Genomic DNA, 15,000 nt, shown 5'->3' on the forward strand with positions numbered 1-15,000 from the left:
CATCACTGCCCCCTGCTTTCTTTTATTGATCGTTTCAGGGTCAGATTTGTGTTTTTAACAAACATGTCTCGTCTGTCCTCGTCCAATCAGATTCAACACTCAGCCTCCATCAGCAGCTCCATCACAACAGGAAGTGTGCCTGACGGAGGCTGCTGTTGCATTCAGGCTCCTCCATGATAACAAAGTTCACCAGAGACAGACGACATCACCACAACACCTGCTCCTACACCTACACCTGCCCCTACACCTGCTTCTACACCTACACCTGCTCCTACACCTGCTTCTACACCTACGCCTGCTCAAACGCCAACACGTGCTCAAACACCAACACCTGCTCCTACCATCACCTGTTTCTGTATATTCTCATATACTATTTATGTGTATTTAAAGTACTTTTGGACACATTTTCTCTTCTTTGTCTTCTTCCATTTCTCTGTTTTATTGCTTCTAAAATCTATTCTTTGCTGAACCAAAACTAACTCCTCGTACACATGAACCGATGTAACGTCTCATCCTGATTGGACTGAACATGGATCACCTCTGAAAGCAGTGGGCTGTGATTGGTCAGATGTGTTTATGGTGTAGATTTAGTGAGTGTTTGTGAGGACAGACGTTAATGCACAGATATAAAATCACAGTATAGACGATGCTGCACCAGCTGTCCACACACACACACACACACACACACACACACACACACACACACACACACACACACACACACACACTCAGGCAGACCTCAGGCTGTGTGTGTTTCCTTTCTGTGTGTTTGATTGATGTGTGTGTGTGTGTGTGTGTGTGTGTGTGTGTGTGTGTGTGTGCGTGCGTGCATGTGTTTGTGTGTGTGCAGTGGTGCATATGACTCTGTGTGTGTGTGTGTGTGTGTGTGTGTGTGTGTGTGATTAATATTGCATGAGGGTCCTGATGAGAAGTGGACAAACACTCCCAGCTGAGCTCTAACACACACACACTCACACATGAATGAATGCATGAACGTATTGTCATACACACACTCAATCACATGAGGTCACACACACACACACACACACACACACACACACACACACACACACACACACACACACACACACACGTTTTACCAGCAGTGTGTTGTGTCACAGATAAGATGCTGCTGATAACACACACACACACACACACACACACACACACACACACACACACACACACACACTCCTCACATCACATTAAACTGTCTGTGGTAACCATGACAACCTGAACACTTTATGATTCTCACCTGCTGTGACCTGTCATCTGTGAACCAATCAGACCACAGGAACACACAGCCAGTGGACTCACCTGAGCAGAGACGTTCTGGGCGGACAGAGTCTCACTCTGACGTGTTTTCAGCAGCTGTCCCGATCTCAGAGCGGCTCTAATTACACCAATACAGCCGATCAGTATTGATCCTGATGACTGTGAGGGAAACGTCTTTTGTGTTCACCGAGTGTCAGCTGGAAGGCTTTCTCCATGAGCAAGTCCACTGAGAGACAGAGCAACAGCTCAGAGACAGAACAAGGACACAAAGACAGCGTCTGTCCTTTACAGCAGAGACACCTTTTATTTGTTTGTTGGTGTTGTAATGTTTCATGTTTCATTGAATCTGTGTTTTGTGTGTTGGTGAATGTGTGGCCGAGTGTTTAATGGCAGCATAAGAACCAAACATGAAGAAATGAGTTGGACAGAAGCTTCTTCTTCTTCTTCTTCTTCTTCTTCTTCTTCTTCTTCTTCTTCTTCTTCTTCTTCTTCTTCTGCACCCGTATGACCTGCAGTTTGTGAGCATGGTGAGGATTTATCAGCTGCTTCCCATCATGCACTGGGGCTCATTGTGAGGTGATTCGGCCACACCAGCAGCAGCTGATGATGAGAACAAAGAGACACATCAGCTGTGGGATGTCCTGCTAAGACAGGGACTCTGAGGGACACTGAGGAAGAGACACTGGATGGAGCTTGTGTTGAGGTTTAGTCTGCTGCAGGTGAGGCGAGCTGGACTTTACCTGAGAGCCGACGCGCCTTAAAAGAGGATTTGTCATTTTAACATGCAGAGCTGCAGCTAATGATCGTTTTCGCTACCGATTGATCGGCCGAGTCTTTAGCTGCTAAACGCTCATCTGCGTCCACCAGCTCGTCCCTGACTGTGCAGGTAGTGTTCAGTGACATTTCACTGCTTTTCTCTGAAGATGAAGCCTGAGAGCGCTGACAGCGAACAGAACAGTGAAGTTACACTTAGTTTAATTTGATAGACGCTTTCATCCAAAACGACGTGCAGATGAGATTCTCATACGTCACCAGGTTCAGGACGGGAGAGGACGACAGGAGACATAACGCAGCTCTCTGGTCCAACTGGACCAAGGTGCTATGAGACAGACAGCGCTACGAGTTTTATTTTTTAAGAAAGAAGGTGGAGTTGTAGGTGTGGTTGTAGTTGGACAGATAAACATTGAGCTGCAGGTAAACCTGCAGATTCAGCTGATAATCATCCAGAGGGTCGTTAGAGGGGTGATCAAACCATCTCTGTCTGTCTGTCTGTCTGTCTGTCTGTCTGTCTGTCTGTCTGTCTGTCTGTCTGTCTGTCTGTCTGTCTCTTTGTGTCTCTCCCTGTGTCTCTTTCAGTCTCTCTGTCTCTCTCTGTGTCTCCCTCCGTCTCTGTGTCTCTAACTTCACACCCCAAACCAATGATTAAATATTAATGACTCTGACTCCTCCCGTCACCCCGCCCACGTATGTTTTCAGCTAAGCCCCACCCCTTTCACCCCCCCCGACTGCATGTCTCTCGCCCCCCTCTTGCTCTCTCCTCTCTCTCTCTCTCTCTCTCTGTCTCTCTGAATGTCTCTCGCCCTCTCTCTCTCAGAACAATGTGTCGTTCACAATAATGGGATTACAGCCATCCAGCCGGCTGGCTGCTCGCTCGCCCTCCCTCTTGTCATCCCCCACCCTCTCTCTCTCTCTCGCTGTCTCTCTCTCTCCATTTCTCTGGCAGTAGTCGTTCGTCCCCCCTCTCTCTCTCTCTCGCCCAGTGTGGAGCTTCTTTCAGTTTGTCATTTTTTGAAGGAATGAAAGAAAGACGGACTGTTTCCTGAATGAAGTAAGTCTCTCTCTCTCTCTCTCTCTCTCCCTCTCTCTCTCTCTCCCTCTCTCTCCCTCTCTCTCTCTCTCTCTCTCCCTCTCTCTCTCTCTCTCTCTCTCCCTCTCTGTCTCTCTCTCCCTCGTAGTGATGAGGCTTTGATTGACAGCTGACTCTTGTTAATTGTGCTGTGATTGAATTAGCGGAGCTGGAATTAGCTCAGTGGTAGAGAGACATACGCTGGCTGTGTCTCTCTCTGTGAATAAGTTGGCTCTCAGAGAAAAAAGACGCTTCAGTTTCCTGCAGCACACAAACGTCTCGCTGCTGCTCAGCTGCTGACAGGCTGCTTTTCACTGAGAAATCAGATGTGATCCTGTGATTGTCACGTTGTATTGATCCTGCTGATAGCGGCGATGCCTTCAGTGTGACATGAGATACTTTAAATCAAGCTTCATATACAGAAGGAAAAGAAACGACACGAACCAAAAGCGTCTGCTGATAATAAAAAGATTTTTACTTCATCGGATCAAACGTTGAGCGAGGCGAGTCGGAGTTAGAAATGCTTCAGATTCTGTGTTTGGAAGAACGGTGCCTCCAATGTAATGATGTCTTTCATATCGTCAGTAACTTGTGTGATTGTTTCTGGAGGGGTTACCTCTGAAAGACTGTGGTCTTCATCATCATCATCATCATCATCATCAGTGGAAGGAGTGCAGACTTCTTTAATGACGTAAAACATCTGCATTCATTCTGTTACTGAAGTACAAAAGCGTTCGAAGTGAAATGGACTTTAAATTCCAAGTACAAGTACAAATTTTCCAGTCAAGAAAGGACCAACGACCAATCAGACCTGCAAGGACTGAAGACTCACCTGCTCAGACTGAGTCTCACCTGCTCAGACTGAGGCTCACCTGCTCACACTGAGGCTCACCTGCTCAGACTGAGGCTCACCTGCTCACACTGAGGCTCACCTGCTCAGACTGAGGCTCACCTGCTCACACTGAGGCTCACCTGCTCAGACTGAGGCTCACCTGCTCACACTGAGGCTCACCTGCTCACACTGAGGCTCACCTGCTCACACTGAGGCTCACCTGCTCACACTGAAAGTGAAAGTGTCAGCTAAACATCGGTCTCATTGGTTTATTATCAGTGACATTAACATGGAGCTGAAATCATTCGTGATCTCATCTTGTTCATTTGGTGCAGTAGAAGAAGAACTAGCTATTAATAAAAACTTTGTACATGAAAACTCGTACATCGAAGATTATTTTACCTTGGTTAGATCAGTTACCATGGAGACGCAGACAGGAAACAAACATAAGACAAATGCTCTTCAGTAATCTGTGAGATTAAATCTCTGGATTAAATCTGAGCTTTCAGTCTTGGTGTTCTTTGAGATTCAGGTCTCACTTCAACAACGCGACCAAACATCTGAAGAACGACCGTTTCTAACCAACAGATGCTGAAACACTGTGACGCTCGATTGACTGACCTCCAGGAGAAAACCACTGAGAGACCATGAACCAGAACCAGGAGCAGAGACCAGGAGTCCAGTTTCAGCCGCTCTGCACTGACTTCCTGTCACGTTCAGGACTGATTTTCAGGTCGTCCTCCTCGTATACAAAGGTCATAATGGACGAGGACAAAGCTGTGTTGGTTTACTGGAGGTTTCCAGAAACATCTGAGAGGAAATCAGGACTGCAGCTTCTGTCAAAGCTGCTGAACAAACGAGCTTCAGACATCAGGAAGCAGCTCGATGAACGTTTGTTTGACTTCCTGCTCGGACCTGAAACTCTGATCTTTGCCTCACTCTGACTTAATTTTCCAACTTATGAATTCAATCTATTCTATTTCCATCCTTATTCTATCCTGTTTTTATGTTTCTTATGGAGTGTGTCTTATTCTCCGTCTTCTTTTCTGTCTTTACGTGTTTTTAAGTGAACGCTCGCTGCCTGTCATGTCTCTGTTGTGAAGCGCTGGGAGCTGCAGGTCTTGTGTGAAAGGTGCTGTACAAATGAAGTTTATTGTTGTTATTCAGGGAGGTGCTTCTCGAAGCTTCAGTGCACCACTGTGACACTCCCAGGCGTGCAGACTTGACACAGGTAGACAGGTAGATTCAGCTGCGTTCTGGCACCAACAGAGATCCAGTTCTGGTCCAGATGTTCGCCAGCTCTTCTCCAGATATGCCAGCTTTGGTCTTGAGTGCTTGAAGTGGTCCAAACCATTCAGACTTCCTGTCTGCTGGGTGAAAAACAGAAAGCTGACCTGTGGTAGAGTCTGAAACCCCTCACAGCACCTGCTGGCTTCTGATTATTCATCAACAGATGACCCGTCTGTGATGTGTGAAGCTGTAATCAGATGAAATGCAGTCAGTCTGAAACACATCACATTGTAAAAGTGGACTTTTGGCCGGGAAGCCTTCAGAGAACTGACGGCAGCCATCACATCGTGACGCCGGGAGGCTTCACTGCTTCGTCTTGAACAGTTAGTGGTCGGTCCTGTGTTGGCGTGACCCTCTGGATCCAGGCGGTGTTTGATGGAAAGGGAGGATTAGATGGACATAAAGGGATGTTGAGAAGTCAGTTTGTTGTCGGAGCAGCTGATAGGTCGGCAGGTGGGACGACGTCAGTTTGAGACACTGGGTGTTGGGTGTTTACTTACTTTTAAATGAATTGAATGAAAACAACAAAGTTAAGATTAAAATTCACAAAGACGCAGCAGTGTGTAAAGTCATCAGAATGAGCTCCATCTTCACCAGCGACAACATGAAAGTAATATATATACTGAATATATCTGCCATTCTGAAAATGGCTCATTCTGCACACTGCGCACCTTTACTTTGGGTACTTTCAGTATTTATGATGCTAATACTTTTTTGATGCTTTTACAGAAATAAAAGATCTGACTGCGTGTTCAGCTCTGGTTTTGGGTGGAGGGCTGTCTTCGGTTGGAGGTGATGGAGGTCTGGTTGATGGCTGATGAATTGTTTTATTCAGTTTCTTTCTGGTTTTGTGTTTTTTCTCCAGTGAATGAAACAGATCGCTGAATAAAAGGACTCCTCCCTCTCTTTGTCCTCTCATCAACTCTGTGGTGGTTAAACTTCAGCCCCCCTCCCCTCTCTCTCTCTCTGTTATTATAATATATCTGTCGTTTATTGCCCTCCTCCTCCTCCTCCCCCTCCTCATCCTCCTCTTCAAAGCCTTGTTTTAATCTTGTAAAAATTCTGTTCCCATAAACACATTATGGAGCTCATTCACGCCTGTTAAACTGCTGAAAGAGCCGGAGCGGGAGGCAGGAAGCTGTATTTGTTTTAATAGAGCTGCACCTCCTCCTCCTTCTCCTCCGCACGCCGTCTCCACCCTGATGCAGACAAATTAGAAATCTTCTCTTCTTCTTTTGTGTTTCCTCGTGTTTCCGATGGCTGATGTGTTCTTGTCCAGTGATGACGTTTAGAGGTCAACTTCCTGTTCGACTCTAATTTTAATGCTCCAGTCCGTTTGCTGTCTTTGACTCGTCTTTGTGTTTGTTGTCATGACAACTGAATCAGAACCAAACGTGGTTTAACGGCGGACCTCGGTGCAGCCGCTCAGGAGTTACCAGCAGCAGTTACGAGTCCTGAAGAATAAGAAGATGCTGTCGCTCCAGGTGTGTCTCTCAGGGTCAGCTGGTCTCCGGCGGCTCAGGCTTTGTCCTGATCATGGCGTGGCCCCCACTCACTAATTTTAAGGCAAGACAAGCCAATTAGCAGAGCTCCTTTCAACAATAAGCTAATGCAACGCTTTGCATAGGACTAAAGAAATGAAATAAACACAATAAGAAAAGACACCCCCGGTAGGAAAAACCTCTGCCTTCCCTCACTGCCACCACTGAGGTGCCCTTAAGCAAGGCCCTTAACTCCAGCTGCTCCAGCTGCTCTGAGTCAGAGCAGGTCTGCTGTTTCTGGGAGTTTGTTTCAGATGTGTGGATCATAAAAACTGAATGCTGCCTCTCCAGCTTTAGGGGTCAGTAGACCTCATCCAGGCCATCAGAGGTCTGCAGGCTTCAGGACGCAGCAGCCGTCCAGAAATAAACCGTTCAGTGCCTCCAAACCAACAGGAGCATTTTAAAGTCTGTTCTGCAGAATTGTCCAATATTGCTATTCTTGTCTTGAGGACAGATTTGGACAAACACCTGGTCCTCTGCTGGGATCAGTCCAGGAGGGGGTTAAATAGCCTGGAGGTCAGACTTTGACCTGAACAAGGGGCTGGTCCCTGTGGACCCCCACGAGCAGAGAGGGGAGGATGTTCCAGTGTGATGGTTGGTAGGATTGGCTGATATCTACTTCATGTTCATGGAGAGATTTCAGTTCCTTTTTGTCGACGGTGACTTTTCCTGATGCACTAAAATTCTCTCATTAATTACTGTGAAGACGTGTTATCAGTCAGTCAATCTGCTGCTGAGCTGAATCACATCCTGAACATCTCCTCACTTGGTAAATATGTGTTCTTTACTGTTTAATACAGTGAGCTGTTAAATGCAGTGAGCTGAGTTTAATGCACTGAGCTGAGTTTAATGCAGTGAGCTGAGTTTAATGCAGTGAGCTGAGTTTAATGCAGTGAGCTGAGTTTAATACAGTGAGCTGAGTTTAATGCAGTGAGCTGTTTAATGCAGTGAGCTGAGTTTAATGCAGTGAGCTGAGTTTAATGCAGTGAGCTGAGTTTAATACAGTGAGCTGAGTTTAATGCAGTGAGCTGAGTTTAATACAGTGAGCTGAGTTTAATGCAGTGAGCTGAGTTTAATACAGTGAGCTGAGTTTAATGCAGTGAGCTGTTTAATGCAATGAGCTGAGTTTAATGCAGTGAGCTGTTTCATACAGTGAGCTGAGTTTAATGCAGTGAGCTGAGTTTAATACAGTGAGCTGAGTTTAATGCAGTGAGCTGAGTTTAATACAGTGAGCTGAGTTTAATGCAGTGAGCTGTTTAATACAGTGAGCTGAGTTTAATGCAGTGAGCTGTTTCATACAGTGAGCTCAGTTTAATGCACTGAGCTGAGTTTAATACAGTGAGCTGAGTTTAATGCAGTGAGCTGAGTTTAATACAGTGAGCTGAGTTTAATGCAGTGAGCTGTTTAATGCAGTGAGCTGAGTTTAATGCAGTGAGCTGAGTTTAATGCAGTGAGCTGAGTTTAATACAGTGAGCTGAGTTTAATGCAGTGAGCTGAGTTTAATACAGTGAGCTGAGTTTAATGCAGTGAGCTGTTTAATACAGTGAGCTGAGTTTAATGCAGTGAGCTGTTTAATGCAGTGAGCTGAGTTTAATGCAGTGAGCTGAGTTTAATGCAGTGAGCTGAGTTTAATGCAGTGAGCTGAGTTTAATACAGTGAGCTGTTTAATGCAGTGAGCTGAGTTCAATGCAGTGAGCTGTTTAATACAGTGAGCTGAGTTTAATGCAGTGAGCTGTTTCATACAGTGAGCTGAGTTTAATGCACTGAGCTGAGTTTAATACAGTGAGCTGAGTTTAATGCAGTGAGCTGAGTTTAATACAGTGAGCTGAGTTTAATGCAGTGAGCTGTTTAATGCAGTGAGCTGAGTTTAATGCAGTGAGCTGAGTTTAATGCAGTGAGCTGTTTCATACAGTGAGCTGAGTTTAATACAGTGAGCTGTTTAATGCAGTGAGCTGAGTTTCATGCACTGAGCTGAGTTTAATACAGTGAGCTGTTTAATACAGTGAGCTGAGTTTAATGCAGTGAGCTGAGTTTAATGCAGTGAGCTGTTTCATACAGTGAGCTGAGTTTTATGCACTGAGCTGAGTTTAATGCACTGAGCTGAGTTTAATGCACTGAGCTGTTTCATACAGTGAGCTGAGTTTAATGCAGTGAGCTGAGTTTAATGCACTGAGCTGTTTCATACAGTGAGGCGTGTTAACAGCCTCTGAGTGTTGATGAGGGTGTCAGCATGAGGAACCCGTGAGCGGAGGTGGAGGTAAACCCCGTCATGTGATCCCCCACTGATCAAAACCACTTATACACTCTGTTAATTGGAGAGGAGGCTGCAGCAGTAATGTATTCATACACACACAGGAACACTCAAACGTGTGTGTGTGTTTGAAGGGAAAAGTGTGAACAAGCAGAGAGCTGATGGGCATTAATGATATTGATGCTAATTCCATCACTGTGTGTGAGTGTGTGCTTGTGTGTGCATGTGTTGTAGTATCAAAGTCTTGTAGTTATTAATATTTCATATTTGCAGCGATCAGTATTCAGTTTGTAGAGGTTTGGTTCAGATGAGCCTGCTGCTGCTGCTGCTGCTGCTGCTGCACTCCTGCAGTAAAACACTGGAGAAACTCTTACAGTGTGGAAATGATGCTATACAGTAGAGACATAGTAGAATACAGTAGAGGAATTTGCAGTATAATAGAGACACCATGAGTCCTGCCCTTTGCTACCCTACCTAGAATCCAGGTGCTGCTCCTCTGAAAGTAAAAGTCCAATAACAAGTAAGAAAACGCTGTCTTGCACATGTCAAGTGGTCTCTGTGTGACCCCGCTAATATGTCTCTGCAGGCTGGAACCAGCACTGCGTCACGTTAGGTCTCGAGCTAAAAACACTTACCGCTGATTACAGGCTGGACTTCGTCATACTTCTTCCTGTCTGGAGGAATCGTTGAGCTCTTCTTTAAAATCACCATTGATTTTGACAGTGTCGTCATTTCAGGTGAGTTCTTGTTGAGAAAAGCAACAAATCAGATGCAAAACAAGTCATCAGTTCATCAGAATCCTTTGATGTCAAACAGACAGACAGACAGACAGACGCGAACAGGTAGTAACATTAAACGAAAGCAGGATAATGGTGAAGCGCGCCGGTGCAGTGTGAGTCGAGTAACTCAGAGATGAGTTTGAGATTTGACCGTTTCAGCAGTCGTATGCAGGGTGAAGCTGTCCTGAGCCTGCCGCTGCAGACTGGATGCTGTTTCACTTTCACATGAAACCTCACTGGTTCTCCAGGTTGAGGTTACTGGTCCATCCTTCAGCCCTGAGGACAGAAGGGGTTCATGAGACTGGACAATGTTGACGCTCAGAGATGTTGCATATTAAACATGTAGACATGTCAACTCTAGTTGCAGCTGCCTTCATCCAAATGTAATAACTTTAATTCCTCAGATTTTCCATATTTTTGGACTCTGTGGGGTGAACTGAGGCTCTGCTGTTAATCTCATGTGTGATCTGCTGTTATTCACTTATTATTCTTATCTTGTGTTGTGGATTAAACTGAGGAAAATCTCTAATTCTTCTTATTCTATTCTGATCCTCCTGTCAAACACAAAGCTGTGTGTGTGTTTACATCTGCTGTCAATACAAACCAGTTTTAATCCAGATTAAAGACCAAGACAGGAATAGCAGCTCTGCAGCCTCATCATCAATAAAACAAGCCGGCATTAGCCGACAGTCGCTCTTTAAAACTCAGTCTGGGGAGAAAAGAGGAATTAGCTCCATTCAGCTCAGATCGGATCAGAACAGAACACAACGGCCCAGAATCAAACAGAGTCCTGCTGCTGCTGCAGGAGATAGTTCAGACTGAGACAAAGAAATCTGCTGAGGACGAAGGAAAGTCCTGCAGAGAGACAGACAGCGGGATCATTTTCAGATTAACGTTCAACAAATCCATCCGATGAGTCTCGCTGTCAAAGCTGGTGCTGCTGTTTTAAGTTGGGTGCTGATCAGTGAAGGCGGCTGTTCATGGGGAGCCGGAGCTGCTGCTGCCCTGCAGAGGCCTCCTCCATTCTGCCAGTGGTTTCTGATGTTGTTCCTCCACATCCTGCGTCACTTGGTTTGAATATATCCTGGAAATCCATCTTTTCGATTCAGGAGAGTGATCCTTTCCCAGAGTGCGCCCGAAAATTCGTGAATTCGGCTTCGTATCTAAAAAAGCTTGTAGCTCCATCAACTCATCAACTGACAACACGTTCAGAAAGACCGTGGTGTCGGTGTTGGACGGAAGACGCAGGAGGGGGACAAGTTTTCCCTCCAACGGGACGGAGACATGAAACTGACAGTGAAACGTCCACCTGTTTGTCTTCATGGGAAGGTATGAAGACAGAACGTCCACCTGATTATCCTCATGGGAAGGTATGAAGACAGAACATCCACCTGTTTGTCCTCATGGGAAGATATGAAGACAGAACATCCACCTGTCTGTCCTCATGGGAAGATATGAAGACAGAACGTCCACCTGTTTGTCCTCATGGGAAGATATGAAGACAGAACATCCACCTGTCTGTCCTCATGGGAAGATATGAAGACAGAACGTCCACCTGTTTGTCCTCATGGGAAGGTGAGAAGACAAAACGTCCACCTGATTGTCCTCATGGGAAGGTAAGAAGAGAGAACGTCCACCTGTTTGTCTTCATGGGAAGGTATGAAGACAGAACGTCCACCTGATTGTCCTCATGGGAAGATATGAAGACAGAACATCCACCTGTTTGTCCTCATGGGAAGGTAAGAAGAGAGAACGTCCACCTGTTTGTCTTCATGGGAAGGTATGAAGACAGAACGTCCACCTGTTTGTCCTCATGGGAAGGTAAGAAGAGAGAACGTCCACCTGTTTGTCTTCATGGGAAGGTATGAGACAGAACGTCCACCTGTTTGTCCTCATGGGAAGGTGAGAAGACAAAACGTCCACCTGTTTGTCCTCATAGGAAGGTATGAAGACAGAACATCCACCTGTTTGTCCTCATGGGAAGGTGAGAAGACAAAACGTCCACCTGTTTGTCCTCATGGGAAGGTGAGAAGACAAAACGTCCACCTTTTTGTCCTCATGGGAAGATATGAAGACAGAACGTCCACCTGTTTGTCCTCATGGGAAGGTGAGAAGATGGGATGTGACAACGTTGTGATGTGACATCACATCTGCTTGACCAATCAGGAGCCAGTTTTTTTTGGACACATTAATAACTTATTCTTCGTTGGTGTTCAGAGTTCTTGCACCTCAATGTCTCCCTATGACTCTGTCCTCAGAGGACGAAACCCAAAAAAAATAGAACGGCCATCCTGCTGCCACGCCCCGCCGTCTCCATGGTAACCATATTAATAACAGAGGATGGTTGATGGAAACAGCTCGTTTTGTCCCTGCGGCAACGAACTGCATCACCATGGCAACAAATTGACTTCCTGCGGGGACAATGACGATGGTGATGATGATGAAGGTGTGTGTACAGTCAGCTCTGACTCACAGACACCGAAAAAGACCTTTGTGGGAAATGACTTTTCTATTTTGTGACAACACACACAATCCCTCTGGGATTCAAGTGTGTGTGTGTGTGTGTGTGTGTGTGTGTGTGTGTGTGTGTGTGTGTGTGTGTGTGTGTGTGTGTGTGTGTGTGTCAAGGTTGTCACACACTCTCGATGATATCAAACCGTCCTCATCTCTCTGAGCGCAGCAAAATATTCATGAGCTCACCAGGGGAGTGTGTGTGTGTGTGTGTGTGTGTGTGTGTGTGTGTGTGTGTGTGTGTGTACATGTACGTGTGTGTGAATAATAATAAAGCAGAACAGATGATAAAATAATCCTGAAGCAGAAAAAAGACAAAGAAGGAAAAGTGAGAGAAAGAAACAAAGAGCAGAAAAATAAGGAAACAAACAAACAAACAAACAAACAAACAAACAGAGAGGTGGAAGTACTCACTGGAAGTACACAGCTCACTGCGTTACAGTACTGTGTGTACTACTCAGTGAGTAACAGGCAGTACTTGTGCAGTACTTGTGCAGTACCGGCTGTTGGTGGATCTGGTCCTCAGGCCTCCTTGTCTGTCTTTGAGGGACCAGGTCCAGGCTGGACGGGTCGTTTCTTCACAACCTTTAAGGGATTGATCGTCTTCTTCAGGTGTTTTGGTCGTGATGTGATGTTTCTTCACCACGCAGCCGGTCAGGTGTTCCTCTCTGCGTGCAGGAAACGAGGAGAGAGCGAAGGAGACCAGGCCATACCATCAATCTGTGATGAAGAGGAGTGTGATGAAGGCCACGCCCGGCACGTGGTTCTGAAGGATACCTCGTGTGCTGAGGTCAGTGTGCTGCTGCCTGGCCCAAAGGCTCCTCAGCAGAGAGAAAGTAGGACACAGTGTGATGGTGAGCGCAGACACTGAGGGAGAGTCCCCGAGAGTGAGGAAGAGGAGACGAACAAAGAGAAGAAATTTAGCTGCGCACACACACACACACACACACACACACACACACACACAGCTGTGTGTGTGTGTGTGTGTGTGTGTTGGATTCTGTCGTCTCTTTGAAGAGTGAGTGTGAGAGTCAGCAGCAAACCTCAGAGATAATATGGGGGTGGAGGTGTGTGTGTGTGTGTGTGTGTGTGTGTGTGTGTGTGTGTGTGTGTGTGTGTGTGTGTGTGTGTGTGTGTGTGTGCGCCTGAGGTAAGGCAGCCTGTAATCATGAGCTTGATGTGTTGAGAGCAGCCTGTCCTTCATTTACATACGGGGGGAGAAAGGGGGAGGTGGGGGAGAGAGGGGGGTGGAGGTGACAGAGGAGTGAAGTACAAAGTAAACTGAACGTCTCACTGTGGATACACCTGCAGCATCAGGGCTGTTGCCATGGTTACCCGTAGGTTAAGACACCAGTGGGGCCTTCGGGTCTCGAGCTAAGCCTCCGTCCGATTGGTCCTCCTTCTCAGTGAGAGTCTCAGCTGGTTTTCCAGATTCGGAGCCTGATTGGCTGCACGTGAAACAGGAAACGGGCTGAAAGAGACGATGTCTTCACAGAGACTTGACCGTGCGATGGACATTGTCCGTCCAGCTGACTTCATGTTCCGCTAACGAAGCGTCTTCCATCAAGACAACACGCCAAGACAAACGTCTCAGTCTGAAAACGTCTCGGCTGAATTTGCAAGATGGCCCAAATAATTAAGAGTTTGCCTCACAGCAAGAAGGTCGCCGGTTCGATTCCTGGGTCGGGCCTTTCTGTGTGAAGTTTGCATGTTCTTCCCGTGCATGCGTGGGTTCTCTCCGGCTTCCTCCCACAGACAAAAACATGCTCATTAGGTTGATTGGTGACTCTAAATTGCCTCTAGGTGTGAGTGTGAGTGTGAATGGTTGTGTGTTTGTGCCCTGCGACCGGCTGGCGACCGGTCCACGGTGTACCCCGCCTCCCGCCCGTTGACAGCCGAGATAGGCTCCGGCCCCCCTGCGACCCCGAAAGGGATAAGCGGCATAGAAAATGGATGGATGAATGTTTGAAGGGAGCCTGAAGACATCTGTCCATTTTTTCTGAACAATCATTGATGGCCGCCGTCATTTCTCTCCAAGTCGTGACTGCAGCCTTTGGTTTTCCTGTCGTCCAGGATGAGCTCCTTGGTCTTCTGGTGTTGAGGGTCAGCTTGTTGTCAGCGCACCACATCGCCAGCTGCTGAACCTTGTCCCTGTAGGCTGACTCTGACTAATACCGTGGTGTCGTCTGCAAACTTGATGATGGAGTTGGAGTCATGGGTGAAGGACTAGAGGAGAGGGCTCAGCACACAGCCCTGTGGGACGCCAGTGTTCAGGGTCAGGGTGGTGGAGGTGTGCTTGTCTAACTTGACAGACTGGGGTCTGTTGGTCAGGACGTCCAGGGTCCAGTTGCAGAGGGAGGTGCTGATGCCGAGGTCACTGAGTTTGTTGACCATCTTGGAGGGGATGACTGTTGAGTGCTGAACTGAACTCGATGAACAGCATCCTGGCGTAGGTGCTGCTGTTGTCCATGTGTGTCAGGGTGGAGTGCAGCGCCGTGGAGATGGCATCCTCCATCTACCTGTTTGGTCAGTAGTCACAGTGATGGGCGTCCAGTGTGGGGGGAAGACAGCATTTGAGGTGACCAGCCTCTTGAAGGACTTGGTGATGATGGGGGTGAGTGTGACAGAGTGGAAGTCATTAAGGCCCACTGCAGCTACAAGTCATGTGACGTGTG

General features: G+C 46.8%; 1 protein-coding gene across 3 annotated transcripts in view; it reads left to right on the forward strand.

Annotated features, from left to right (window-relative positions):
- The window catches only part of plxnb3 (plexin B3), a 69,011-nt gene that overhangs the window by 21,948 nt on the left and 32,063 nt on the right, over positions 1–15,000 (forward strand). The window contains exon 1 of one of the 3 annotated variants that reach the window (XM_070967876.1): positions 3,010–3,103. The exons of the other annotated variants lie outside the window; for them this stretch is intronic. The gene's annotated coding sequence lies outside the window, so the exon portion shown is untranslated. Of the gene's footprint in view, positions 1–3,009; positions 3,104–15,000 lie in introns of those variants that run through there. 3 annotated transcript variants of the gene reach the window in all.

The sequence above is a fragment of the Chaetodon trifascialis genome, chromosome 8 (genome assembly GCF_039877785.1).
Source record: "Chaetodon trifascialis isolate fChaTrf1 chromosome 8, fChaTrf1.hap1, whole genome shotgun sequence".
Taxonomy (NCBI): Eukaryota; Metazoa; Chordata; class Actinopteri; order Chaetodontiformes; family Chaetodontidae; genus Chaetodon; species Chaetodon trifascialis.